A 12,741-nucleotide genomic window follows, 5' to 3' on the forward strand; every position below is an offset into this window, starting at 1 on the left:
AGGCTCCCTCTGAGCACCAGGCAGCACTGCTGTGCTGGGCGGGTGACGGAGCCCTGGCACAGGCTGCCCAGAGAGCCTGTGGGGTCTCCTCCTTGGGGATCCCCAAAACCCAGTTCCTGCAAAGCTGCTCCACTTCCAGTCTTATGTCCAGGCTGTGCTACTGCCTGAACTTACTCTGTGCCCAGAATCAGATTTTAGTTTTTGCCTTTTTTAAACTCCGTGAGATTCTTGGCAACTGCTCTGTTCTATTCATGGTCACTGCCTCACTGCCTTTCTGAGGTCAAGAAACAGAAAATTAATCTATGAATAACAGGAAGTTTATTTGAAACAGTTTTATTAGAAACAGAAATCCCAGGGGAAAAAAATCTGCAGTGCTAAATTACAGTGCAATGGGAAAACCTCATGACATCGAAGTGCATTTTTCATTGTTTGTTTCCGTCACTGGTTTTCATTTTTCATTAGGCAACATTATTGTAGCAGGCATTTAACATTATAACATCAAGCTCAACTGCATAGATGGTGAAATCTTTCTCCAGTTTTAATTTTTGCTATTGGTGAGTATTTCCTCAGTTTTCAGCTAGCCTGTTGCTGGCTTACAGTTTTCTCCAGGTAGCTAATGCTTCTGTGCAACATTGCAAACTCAGTACTGCAACTTAACCACAACCCCCACTACTGTTCTTTCTTCAAGTACAAGACTAACCACACTTTCCCATCTTTTGTCATATTTTAGTGCTTGATAATATTTTCTTATTTGTTTCATCTAGCTTTAAGAGGTTTTAGTCCAAAACTGATCATTTAATCAAGAAGTGGTACTTCAATACATCATTTCCTCAGAGCCCTGTTACAGCATGTACAAACACAACTCCTTTTATCAACACCATTTCCCAGTACTTGACTCTCCTGAACACTGGATCCCATCTCCTCTGCTGGAACTTGAAGCCATCACAGCACCTGGAACTTGCCTCCCTCTCATACAGGAAAATGCTTCTTGAATAAGGAGACATCAGATTTCTTCTGGTGCCTCTTTCCCAACATGGAAAAGGGAGAGGTAAATGAGATGAATGCGGTCTGGGGCTGCTGCCACTGCCTGCAAGCAGGAGCACAGCCTGGGTGAGAGCGATCCATCCCTGCTGCTCAGCTCCCTGCCACAGCTTTAATTGCTGTTGTATCGGATAGCAGCGCTGTTCTTGTGCCCAAAACCAGAGAACACTGAGGGAGAAAGAACGCATTAGACAACAGTCAGACACAAAGAGACTGATCATTAATCTAGCACACAGGAAACATCACCAAATCACACCGACCATCACGCATTCCAATGGATTAGTTTCTCACCTCCAGTGGTCCTTTCAATTCCAACTTGAAGAGCAGAATTTTGCACACAGGGCATAGCAGGCAGTCAGCTCCAGTTTGAGGCTATGTGGCCGCCAGCATCTTTCATCAAAACCTGATCCAATGAAGAATATTTTCAGGACATAAATATAATTCAGGCCAAAGAGTTAGACACTGAAATGATTCAATTGATTCTTGAAAAAGTACTTTTGTAATCAACATGCAGCAAAACTCAAATAGCAAACTACAGGGTGATGCGTTACAGCAAGTACAGTTGGACAAAGAGCTTGGAAATGCTGACGCTTTCCCAGATCTCAGGATCAGAGGTTATCTGAGCTGCAGTCCACCATCCTAGGAACCCCAGTGGCAGGAAGACTGATGGAACATTTTGACCTCACGATGAATTAAATCAGAGCCCAGTACCTCTGCTGGCACAACAGAACTGCGTGAAATTTGTTTCGAAGTTGAGAGCTGAAGAAGGGACTTGCAATGGCAAATGCACAAAGACAACATTAATCTCTGCAAAATTCTGCTCATCAGAAAACTGATATAAAACTGAACAGGTGTAATTTTGTTCTTATTTCTTTTTTAAGTGACTGATTTGGCTGACTCAGAGTCTTTTGCAACATGTTTCAGTTTGCCATTGCACACTATGCCCCAAGCACAATGAGAGCCACTCACATTTTAATCTAATCTTTTCAGAGTTTTTAATGCAATTTAATTAGGCCATTAGGCTCTGCCAGCCAGGTTCACACCACTGAATAGTGGGAGAAAGAGAAGGGAAGGGTTTTATCACTCCGCTGAGACAAGAACTCATTATTTAGCCAGTCAAAGGAACATTTGTATCTCCAGGGAGCCTTGGCCATCCTCTCTTCCCTTCGCAGGAAGGAAGGAGAGCAACTCGGGGACAGACAGAGTCTGAAGCACCCAGGAAGCTTGCCAAGCGCCAAGGCTCCCAAAAAGCCCTTTTGCACAGCGCTGGTCTGATACCTAAGGGAAAGCCAGAAGGCTGAGTTCCCAACAGCACTTGGTCAAGACAAGAAGTCAGGTGGACAGAAAAAAAAAAAAAAAAAAAAAAAAAACAACGATTTAAACAGCATAAATAAGTGGTTGGATTTTTTTTCCTTTTTTTTTTTTTCTTTTACCTTTTCTTCTCTGATGGCAGAAACAGTTTTACCTGTATTTACCTTTACCTGTAATTACCTTTTTTTTTTTTTTTTTTTTTTTTTTAGATTTTATGAGTAAATGCCTATAGCTTATTTCTTCAGCCTGGTGTACGTTATATTGTGATTTTTACAAGTCCTATAAATGACAGGGAACAACTTCATAAAGGCAAGGCAAAGCCACAAAACAACGCATGTGTGAGTTTCCCCATCTCCCCTCACCTTCAACATCTGCTAAGCAGAAGATGTCCAGGCTAGGGAACACTGAAGAAAGCCACTCACCATGGACAAGAAGGCAGCTGACAGGAGTCAGCACAGATTTATGGAAGGGCCATTTGCAACTCCTCAATCAACCTGCCCTGACAGCCTCCCGTGATGAGGTGACCCGCTCTGTGGGCATGGGGACAGCAGCAGGTGTTGCTTACCCTCACTTTTGGGGGGGTTTCTGACACTTTCTGCCCTCACAGCCTCACTGAAGGGGTACGGGCTGGGTGAGTAGACAGCGAGGTGGGCTGAGAGGTGGCTGAACAGAGCCAGGAGGATGTGACCAGTGGCACAAAGACCAGTTGGAGGCTGGTACCCAGCAGTGCACCCCAGGCAGTCAGCACTGAGGCCAATCATTTCCAAAACCTTCGTTAATGATCTGGATGCTGGGACAGAATGCACCTAACAGCACGTGTGCAGGAGATGCAGGGCTGGGAGGAGCGTGTGAGGGGGCTGTGCTGCCATCCAGAGGCACAGTCACAGGCTGGAGAAGTGGGCTGACAGGACTTCATGGAGTTCAGCAGAGGGAAGAGCCAGCTCCTGCCCCCAGGGAGGAACCACCCCAGGCACCAGGACAGGCTGGAGGCCAGCAGTATGAAAAGCAGCTCTGCAGAAAGAGCCCTGGGGGAGCTGAACACGAGCCAGTGATGTGCTGTGCCCCAGCAAAGGGCAGCAGCAGCATCATCGTGTGCTGTGTCAGGAAGCTGTCAGCAGGTTGAGGGAGGCGATCCAGAGAGCTGGGACTGCTCAGCCTGGAGAGGGCTGGGAGGAATCCCATCAATATGTACAAACAGCTGATGAGAGGGCAGAATGACCACAGAGCAAGAGCCTTCCTGCTGGTGCCCAGTGACAGGACACGAGGTGAGAGTAGTCTTAGGCTGATGGTCAGACTTGATGAGGACCTTTTCCAAAGTAAGTGACTCTGAGCACCAGGCAGCACTGCTGTGCTGGGCGGGTGACGGAGCCCTGGCACAGGCTGCCCAGAGAGGCTGTGGGGTCTCCTTGGGGAGCTCCAAAAGCCACCTGGACGTGTTACTGGGCAGCCTGCTCTACCTGGCATCTCGCTTTGAGCAAGGTGTTCAGTCACAAGATCTCCTTGGCACCCTTCCAACCTTGGATATTCTGTAATTATGTGAAGATCCTGCCCCAATTTCAGTGCAAAGGTGAGGTTAGCACCACAGGGCTCCGGCAGCAGCAGTAACGCAGCTCTCTGGCTCCTCGCTGGGTGACCGGAACACCGGGGAGCAGAGCTCCAACGCCTCATCTGAACCACGTACAGAAGAAACTTTTTCTTTGGAGAAATCCTTTACAAAGCTGCGCTACCTAAATAGATGTAGCAGATAGAGTAAAAGGCAGAAAAAAAGGAGAGGGCTGCTGTGGAATATAATAGGAAATGTCTGTCTTGGGCAGAAATTTTGAACTATTTCTGCCTGCAAAGACTACAGAGGCAATTTTGCAGTACTTTGTAATTCCTAGTCCAGTTTGAGATTTGTTACTGCAGAACGACTTTTTCTCATGTTGCCCTTCCCATGCTTTTTTTTTTTTTTTTTTAATCAGAATAACAAAAGGTCCCGTCACATTTATACTCCCCAAGCAACTCAAGTTTTACTGCTTACTTCGCACACAATTACTGATGGAAATCAGTGAGAGGATCTCTGATTAGCAATAAGTGACACCATCCATTGATGGGGCTTAGTATATCTTGATTAGTTCTCTTTTACTGTAAACATAACTACAGTGACAGCTCTCATTTACCAGGCCAAACATGGAGAACACCCATGAGAACTAACCCAAATTCCTCTTGCTTGATCAGTACAGCTAAAATCTCAGGTAAATCCCATCAGTGCTTAACAGGACTTTTACTCTATAAAAGCTACTGATAATTTGGAATTCCAGAACTGAACCAACCTCCCTTTAAAACCTGCATGGTGTACGTTAGTCCCACTACCAACACCTATGGTAGACACAACAAACCTGCATGTTCGGGAACTGAGCTCAACCCCAGGTTTTACAGAGGACGTGGACATAGCCTTGTAGGATAAAAGCCTGCTGGCTAATCCTGACGGCTGTTCAGAATCAGGAACTACGTTGTATTGATCTACAAACTGGATTCTGCATGCAGTGACATCCCTGGAGGCCTTTAAAAGATGTTTCGATGTAGAGCTCAGTAATACGGTTTAGTGGAGGGCTGGTTAGTGTTAGGTTGGAGGTTGGACTTGGTGATCTTGGAGGTCTCTTCCAACCTGGCTGGTTCTGTGAATAACATCCAGCAGCCTGCACACTGCAGCACTGCAGCAATGTGGCATTGTGGCGTTTGTTTGGAAGAAGCACTATGAGTACCCAGATTTTGAGCTGTTTGCAGAATGCTCTGTATGTACATTTCAAGTTGTTTAATAACGTGGTAATGTGTGACAGGAATTACGAAATGAATAGTCATGTATTATCTGAAAGCAAGTATTAGTTGAAGCATATAAGCAGAATTACATAAAATCAAAAGCGTGAAAGCAAAGCTGGCTCCTAATTTCAGTAATGGCTAAATAAAGGCAAATATCCCAATACATACCTCGTACTACAATTCGGTTTAGGATTCCCTTTTGTATTCAGAAGGTAGCCGGATTCTACAAAAGCCAGTCTTCATCTGCATTTTAACATCTTAATGATAACCTAAAAAAATAAAGAGACAGCAATGACACAAACTGGAAAAACAGTAGCTTCTCTTTTCAAATACCCATTTTTTAAATACCCTTATATATAATATCAGGAAATAAATAGATTTTTGTGGTAAAGTCTCATTAATGTTTATCCTCTACCTATTCTTACCACTTGGTTGTTCCCATGGATTTCTCTATTCTTAAAATTTTAAATTGAATTTGACCGTGTAGCAGTTAAAAAACAGCTGGTTCCAGGCATAAACAGGCTCCCAAATTTCATACTTCACCCTGATGTAGAGTAAGTGCAATTCTGCTCCCGAGTCTTGTCACCATTCCTTGTAGGGTTTTAAAACACACATACTCAAACAAACCACTGTTTTCTGCTAAGCCAAATGCTAGGCCAAAGCTGGGTTTCATCCCTTGCATGTTATTGCCATTAAGAAAATTTGGATCCCTGCATACAACCCAGTGTCTTTAATTAAATGTGACATAACTACTCTCACTGTCATGCTGAGATCAGGTAAGTAAAGTGCAGTCTCCTCCACGTTCCTCAGCCTGCTGTGGTACAGACATTGAAGAGGTTTAAAACCATGTATGAAAACTAAATTGGAGTAAGATGTCCTACTTTAAGATCTTGAGCAAAACTACATAGAAATCTCATCAAAACATAATTAATACTAATAATAGTAGAAATTGATGCAAAAGTTTAAGACTTGCCATTTCAAAACTTCTGTAATAGGTGTGCTTGCATTTGCAGTAAGTGCAGTCACAAGAACAAAGAGCAAGTCAGTATAATTTTATTCCTATTAATTCATATTAAAATTATTTGAAATATAATAGAAAAATTGACTAAGATCAAAACCGTGTTAATCAGGGTATCCATCTTGAGCTCTGTGTGGCTTCTTCTAGCATCCACACACAAAATAATGTATCAAGTCAGTGTATAAAACCCAGCAGCTCCCTGTCCCTGTTGTTTGGGGTTCAAAACAACTTTCACACATGCACACACATTTCCACCCTCCCCTATCCCCAGCTAAAATAGTCTCTTCTATACAAATGCCTCAGATTTCAAACAACACCCAAGTCCTGCAGTGTTTGGTAGGGTTAACATATAGCCCATTGCTCGGGCTGGGGAAACAGAAGCATGCTGCAGAGCCAAGGAGCACTACAGAAATCTGTGTACAGAGCAAGACGGACTGGGAAAACCCCAACTACAGCAGCACAACAGGATGAAGAGCTCTGTTCTCTCAGATACAGACTTCCTAGAAGAATTACCGACATCTTGAGGTCCTGTTTGATGATCAGAAAACTCAGCACATTGAAAAATACTTCTTACAGAAAGAATTACTTCCAAAAGCCACACACAGGTTGCATTTTTTAGGCTGTCTTCACTTAGATAACAGCCTCAAAAAGCAACTCGGAGTAACAAGTGCAAGTTGCAACACAACCACAAGCATCTACAGTAGAGGTAGTGTTTACCTGATCAGATGCAGCTGTAGAATTGCAGCTCAGGTTACACACAAAGGTAGTAAAATTTATGTCCAAGACCTCTAAAAAGTGCTGGTAACTTCAACAATTCCCCCATTTCCTTTCCATCTCTTCCCCCTGCCCACGGTGCAGCTCGCTACACGTCCCATTTTAAAACTCCTTTGCCATCTCCATGACGGCCGGGCAGACAGATGCCGAGGCAGCACAGAGCATAGCCTGCCAACCCTCGATAGCTACAGCTCTAATTTTGCAAGCCCTACTACTAAAATCCTTTAACTGCTCAATTACAAGTTGGCTATGACTGTCAGACCCAGAGGCCAGGCCTGAATTGTCTCTATAAGTACTAGTGGCAACACTGGTAGTGCCCTGTGACACGGCCTCCGTATGGTGAGACTAATTCAGCTACTGAAAAACATGTACCCATCTTAAAGGGAAACTAATTACCAGTTGCCATTTTTTCAGTCTACATTTTAATATTATGAAAAAAATAACACTAATTAATAAGCCTTTCTTTATTCCCTTTTCCCTGTCTACAAACAGCAAGCCTAAAACCCCCCGAGGCCTAGCAGCCTCCGGCTCCTGTAACAGCCAGCACGTACAAGTTCTATTTCTTGACCACTCAGATTTATTGAAGAGAAAGCAGAGACAGATTCTTGGCAACTTAAATGTTGGTATTAGTGACAAGTTTTTAGCCAAACTGCCAGAAAACATCTTTGTTTTTGAAGACCATGCCTAAAACCAGGCAGCAAGACCATATGGCAGTGTTACCGAATAACCCATTTACCGTAAACTCATACTAAAAAGTGATCGTATTATAGTGGTTTGGGTTTGTTTCTTAGATGCAATAGGTATCCTCCACACTATTTCTTCAGAATGCTATCCTCACAACAATCAGAGACCCCTCCAACCTCTATGTGCTGTCAGAGACTTCCACAGTTAACAGTGCCTCTTAGCCCTGACATACCCCGGCAGCTAATGCTGAAGCAAAACATATCACTGTTTTCAAAGAACAGACTCCAAATCACCTTCAGATGAATGATAAAGTGTTTCTTTAAAGTAAAGTTCAGTATGTTGGTGTTGTGCCAGGCAAAATGTATCTGAAATGCTCTAAATGGCCAACAGCACGGCAAAAAGGCATATCCTGAAGGGAACAGGTGTGTCAAGCACACACTAAAGCAATACTATGCACATATCATGTCATTATCAAGGAAAAATGAAAACCAGCTCCTCGGTACAACCCATCTCAAGCTGTATGCCTTCATTTACTGGGGTGCCCTCCACAACCTCTTCCCAATACAGACTTGCCTTGTTCCTACCAAGCAGACACAGCCGTGGCAGCCCGTGGACCTAAAGGATGTTCCACGTTTACCTTACGTACCCATGCTGTTGTGCTTCCTTCTCAGAGCACACACTGGCTGTTTTTCTTTGTTTGTTTTTTTAAATTAATAGGATTTTGGGTGGTATTGTAAGAGAACCCATCCCCCTTTATTTTACATCTACGTTAAAAATTACCTAGCAACACAGAACAGCAGCATAGGTAAACTCTGACTTCCCGTGCAGTGGAGCACGTGGCACTTTGCACCAGCAGGCACCATCCTGAGTAGCACAGCCACCATCCATCACACAAAGGAAGAACTCCCGATTCCGAGCTTTTTTCTCAGGAAAACACACGATCCCTTCTGGTCATGTATTTGGGGCTACCAAAGGGAACCTGAGCGAGACGATCCGCAGAGCTGTGTTCATGTCTGCATTTGGTTCAGGTTCTCCTATCAAAAGGTAACAGATAACAACATTGGCTGAAGTACTAATGGAAGGTAGAGCTAGACATTTCTAAATGGTCAAGCGATCTTATCCTCCTCGTTCTCTTAGATTTTACTCTAGTCAGGCCAAGCCTTGCTCACCTCTATCATGAGTAGCCACTACTGAGGACAGAAACATACATTTACATCAGAAAACACCAAGAGTAAACCAGTAATTAATTGGACATCATGGTGTGGCTGCCTGTGACTACAGGAGATGAATCCAATACAACTTTTTCCAATCTTATGTTCCCAAAATTCTGTCCCTAAGAACATACAGCCTTACAAAAATATAGAAGTAAGAAAGAATTTAAGGCAAACAGTGAGCATTACCAAATTAAGGCTCTACAGGAAGATTAAGTTCCTAGAAAGAAAAGGACAAATAGTACTTGAACCGATCCAGCAAGTCATTCATTTTCCTTGACTATTAAAGCATTTTTATCTATTTCTCAATTTTCAGTCTATAAATTATAGGGTATCTGAAGTTAGCAACTTACACAGAATAAGGAATGTGAAAATATTAATATTTCTTTTCTGGAATCACATTTCCAAAAAGAAAAGGTGGTGACAGTTACTAGAATTACTAGTTACTACTACAGTCTAGGTGACTAGATAATAAAGCCATTACCAGTAACAATACTGTAATCCAGGGATTTATTTTTGTTTTGCCTGGATAATAAAACTGCACTCATGCAAATTACTTCTTCCGTATTTGGGCAACGATGAATGTCTGAAAATATCTTAAAAAGGACAAAGATTTCATGTGTGCAGCTTCAGCAAGGCCCAAATTTGAAAACAAAATAAGGACATAGTAAACTTTACAAAAAAAGTCTTCACTGGGGAGTCATTATATTTCTAGATGGAAGGTGTTTTTTTTGGTAAAATGTAAAGATTCCCTAAGATCTCTAAGAACTTTGGATTTGATCAGCAGAAGGGAACTTGGTGCTTAAGTTCTTAACATCACAGACCCCCTGCTGCACGAAGTAATCTATCATATATATTTTAACAAAAACAAAAATTAACTGTGACGCCATAGTCATACACAGTCATTAAAATATTCCTATATAAAACAGCAACTCCACCCTACATTTTGGATTGCTGGCTCATCCCCTGTGTTGCTCACTAACCTTCCTGTGTCAGGCCAAGCAATCTGCAGCAGAGCTAGCCCACCCGAAGGTTACTTTCACAATTAGCCATCCTACACATCACCATTAATGCAGCTGTGAAGTCTTCTGGTGTCCAGATTTCTAGTTCCAATGACTGTGTTCATGTTGAGCAGTTTGAAAGAGTTTGCCCAAGCCATAGTGTCATTTTCTCCACTCAGAACTCATGTGCCTTTTAAAACAGATGCAAAGCTCCTGAGCGCTTTACCATACCTCGCCTTATCACAATCAGCTAAATACAGAGCTGTTGAAAGGAACAAGGGAATAACTTTTAACCCTCAACATCTCTTTCCCCTACAAAGTGATGCATAGATGTGACTTCAAAGAAAACTCTAGCATCTAAACCAGTTCTATCACTCAGCATTGAAGTTACAGCTAAAATTTCATGAACTTGCTTTAAGTCAGGTTGTAGAATTTCAGAGCAAATTCAACAAGTATCAGGAACATACAACCTGTTTACATACAGAGCTTGGAACTTAACTCTGCTGTAAACCAGACAGTTACACCAGCTCAACTAGCAGGTATCTGAGTACAATCACTATTCCTCTACTACTCTAACACAGCCAGAAGTCAGGATGTTATTGTACTATGCACTCTGAAAGTGAGTTTACAAATATGCTGAGATGAGAGAACCACTTAGAAAAATCTAGAGATTCTAGAAATATGCATAGTTTATTCATGTTAATTCAGCCTGATTTACAAATCTTTTTTAAAACGCTGTTTAAAGAAACTAAGGATGCGTATAAGCAAAGCCTAGGAACTAGTTTACTCAGATTTTACACTTTAACACCACTGAAAATTAGCAAAAGCCTTGTATTATAGAAAAGAATTTATATACAGCTCAGATGTGATGATCTCAATAGCTTAAGAATATTTTAGATTTTCAAAAAAAAATGGAGGGAGGTGTCTAGTTTCAAGGGAAACTTCCTGGGTTTTGCAAAATCCAAGTTTCTTTAATATTTTAAAAAAAGGAAAAAAGACAGTATCACTAAGGATTTGTGAAACTAGCTGATATAGAGAGCATTCACCTGTGACATGTTATAGCAATGCTGCATTACACAACTTTACACAACATTCCCCATTCCCTCCTGTAAGATTCCTTACCTGTCGTTTTTGCAGCAGGTGCCAAGTTAGGCCCGTGTCCTAACTTCCTCTTCCAAAATAATGAGAAGAATTAGTTATCTTTGTGGGGCTACAACTTCCGAAGCCGTAAGACTGCCAGGGTAAAGGGAAGGGCTGTGGTTGTATGGTCTTTACAACGAGAAACAATTCACGTTTCACTCAAAGAGCTTTCATCTTTGAAGCACTCCATTTGAAAACGTATCGTAGCAATACTAAGCAAGAGATACTTCTTTATTAAAAGGAAACCTAGTAAGGAAGCAATCAAGCAGCTAATGATTTAATAGGTTTTAACGTTAATTTATATAGATTAAGAAAGTCAAAGCTTTATTTAAATTAATGGCTAAGGTTGGCAGGGCCCTCTGGAGGCCCTGCTTGGGCAGGGGTGGCACCAGGGGACACACAGAGCAGGCTGCCCAGGGGGTTTTGCAGATCCCCAAGGAGGAGACCCCGCAGCCTCTCTGGGCAGCCTGTGCCAGGGCTCCGTCACCCGCCCAGCACAGCAGTGCTGCCTGGTGCTCAGAGGGAGCCTCCTGGGTGCCCGGCTGTGCCCATGGCCTCCTGTCCTATTAAAAGGTCTTGTAAATATTTTACCTGGAATTTCCTTCCTATGCTTTTAATTCTGCTGAGTGACAATTTTGATTTCTGATTGCTTTATTGTGACAAACACAGAATAGCTACTTCTACCTTCCAGTGTAATACAGCCATATTTGGTAGGAAAAAATTAGAATCTTACATTAGATTGGAACACAGGAAATATAATCTGTATTTCTGGACAAAGATAACAAAAGAGCATTAACAAATTGCAGGGTATTCTGCAAATGTTCTATCTCTTGGTCCACTGAAGTAACTTACCTGTTTATGAAAAACAAACCAATGTGGAATAAAACTACCAAATCTCATAAAAATGTGTTTTTATGAAGACATTTACTTATCTGTTTCAACATGGTATAACTAGTCCTTGCCTGCACTTGCCCTGTCTAAGCAGATAACTACTCAAACCAGGGCTAGCAGTTATGCACAGTAACACCAGAGAACCTGCAAAAAAACTTAAGGCCGAATGTATGATGAACTACACTATGTAAAATCAGAGAGCAGATTCTCAACTTGCTATTGCTAAGATTTATTATCTGGCAAATTAAACCTGAAACTTGATTTTTTTTGTCTGTTAACAGTACAATTGGACATAATGCTGATACTACATTAAGATTTTTCAACTTTGTTACAACAGAGTAGGATGGTAACAGAGGTAGCTCCTACCTGAAGATATTGTTCCTATCCAAAATGAAACAGCTGAGTGAAAATCAAACAAAAAAGCAATAAGCCTCAGCTCTCAGACACAGCTAAGGAGGCATCTGCTAATATGTTGTGAAGAGAACCAAAGAGGATGATACTAGCAGTAATTGAGTAATAGATTTAACTGTTGAACACCTCGTTGTGTCCTAGAAATATTATTAAAACTAACCCCTCCCCCTGGCCCTTGAATGACTCTCCAGTTGGCTAAACTTTTCTTACTTTGGAAACAATGAAGTATGAAAGCTTTAATGATGAAACCAGGTTTGACCAGAACAAATGCACACAAGAAAGAAATAGGGGGAGCTTCCTTTTTTTGTCAGCTTACACACAAGGGTAGGTCAGTTGGCATCATATTCATAACTAAAATATTTTGAATCAAAGACAGACTGACTTTATGTTTCTCATTGGAGTTCACTCAGTTTTCGAGATGTAAGCTCATACTGTAATTTTCACATATTAAAAGTAAGTT

The 12,741-nt window shown here is 42.0% G+C and overlaps 1 protein-coding gene across 2 annotated transcripts in view; it reads right to left on the reverse strand.

The window, feature by feature from the left end:
* Positions 1-317: 317 nt before the first annotated feature.
* Positions 318-12,741, reverse strand: part of PSPC1 (paraspeckle component 1) — a 63,763-nt gene continuing 51,339 nt past the window's right edge. The window contains exons 7-10 of one of the 2 annotated variants that reach the window (XR_014694687.1): positions 8,408-8,661; positions 5,320-5,420; positions 1,333-1,444; positions 318-1,209 (exon numbers count right to left, since the gene is read on the reverse strand). The gene's annotated coding sequence lies outside the window, so the exon portion shown is untranslated. The remainder of the gene's footprint in view (positions 1,210-1,332; positions 1,445-5,319; positions 5,421-8,407; positions 8,662-12,741) is intronic. The other variant, XR_014694686.1, reaches the window with a different exon arrangement.

The sequence above is a fragment of the Aythya ferina genome, assembly GCF_964211825.1.
Source record: "Aythya ferina genome assembly, chromosome: 1".
Lineage (NCBI taxonomy): Eukaryota > Metazoa > Chordata > Aves > Anseriformes > Anatidae > Aythya > Aythya ferina.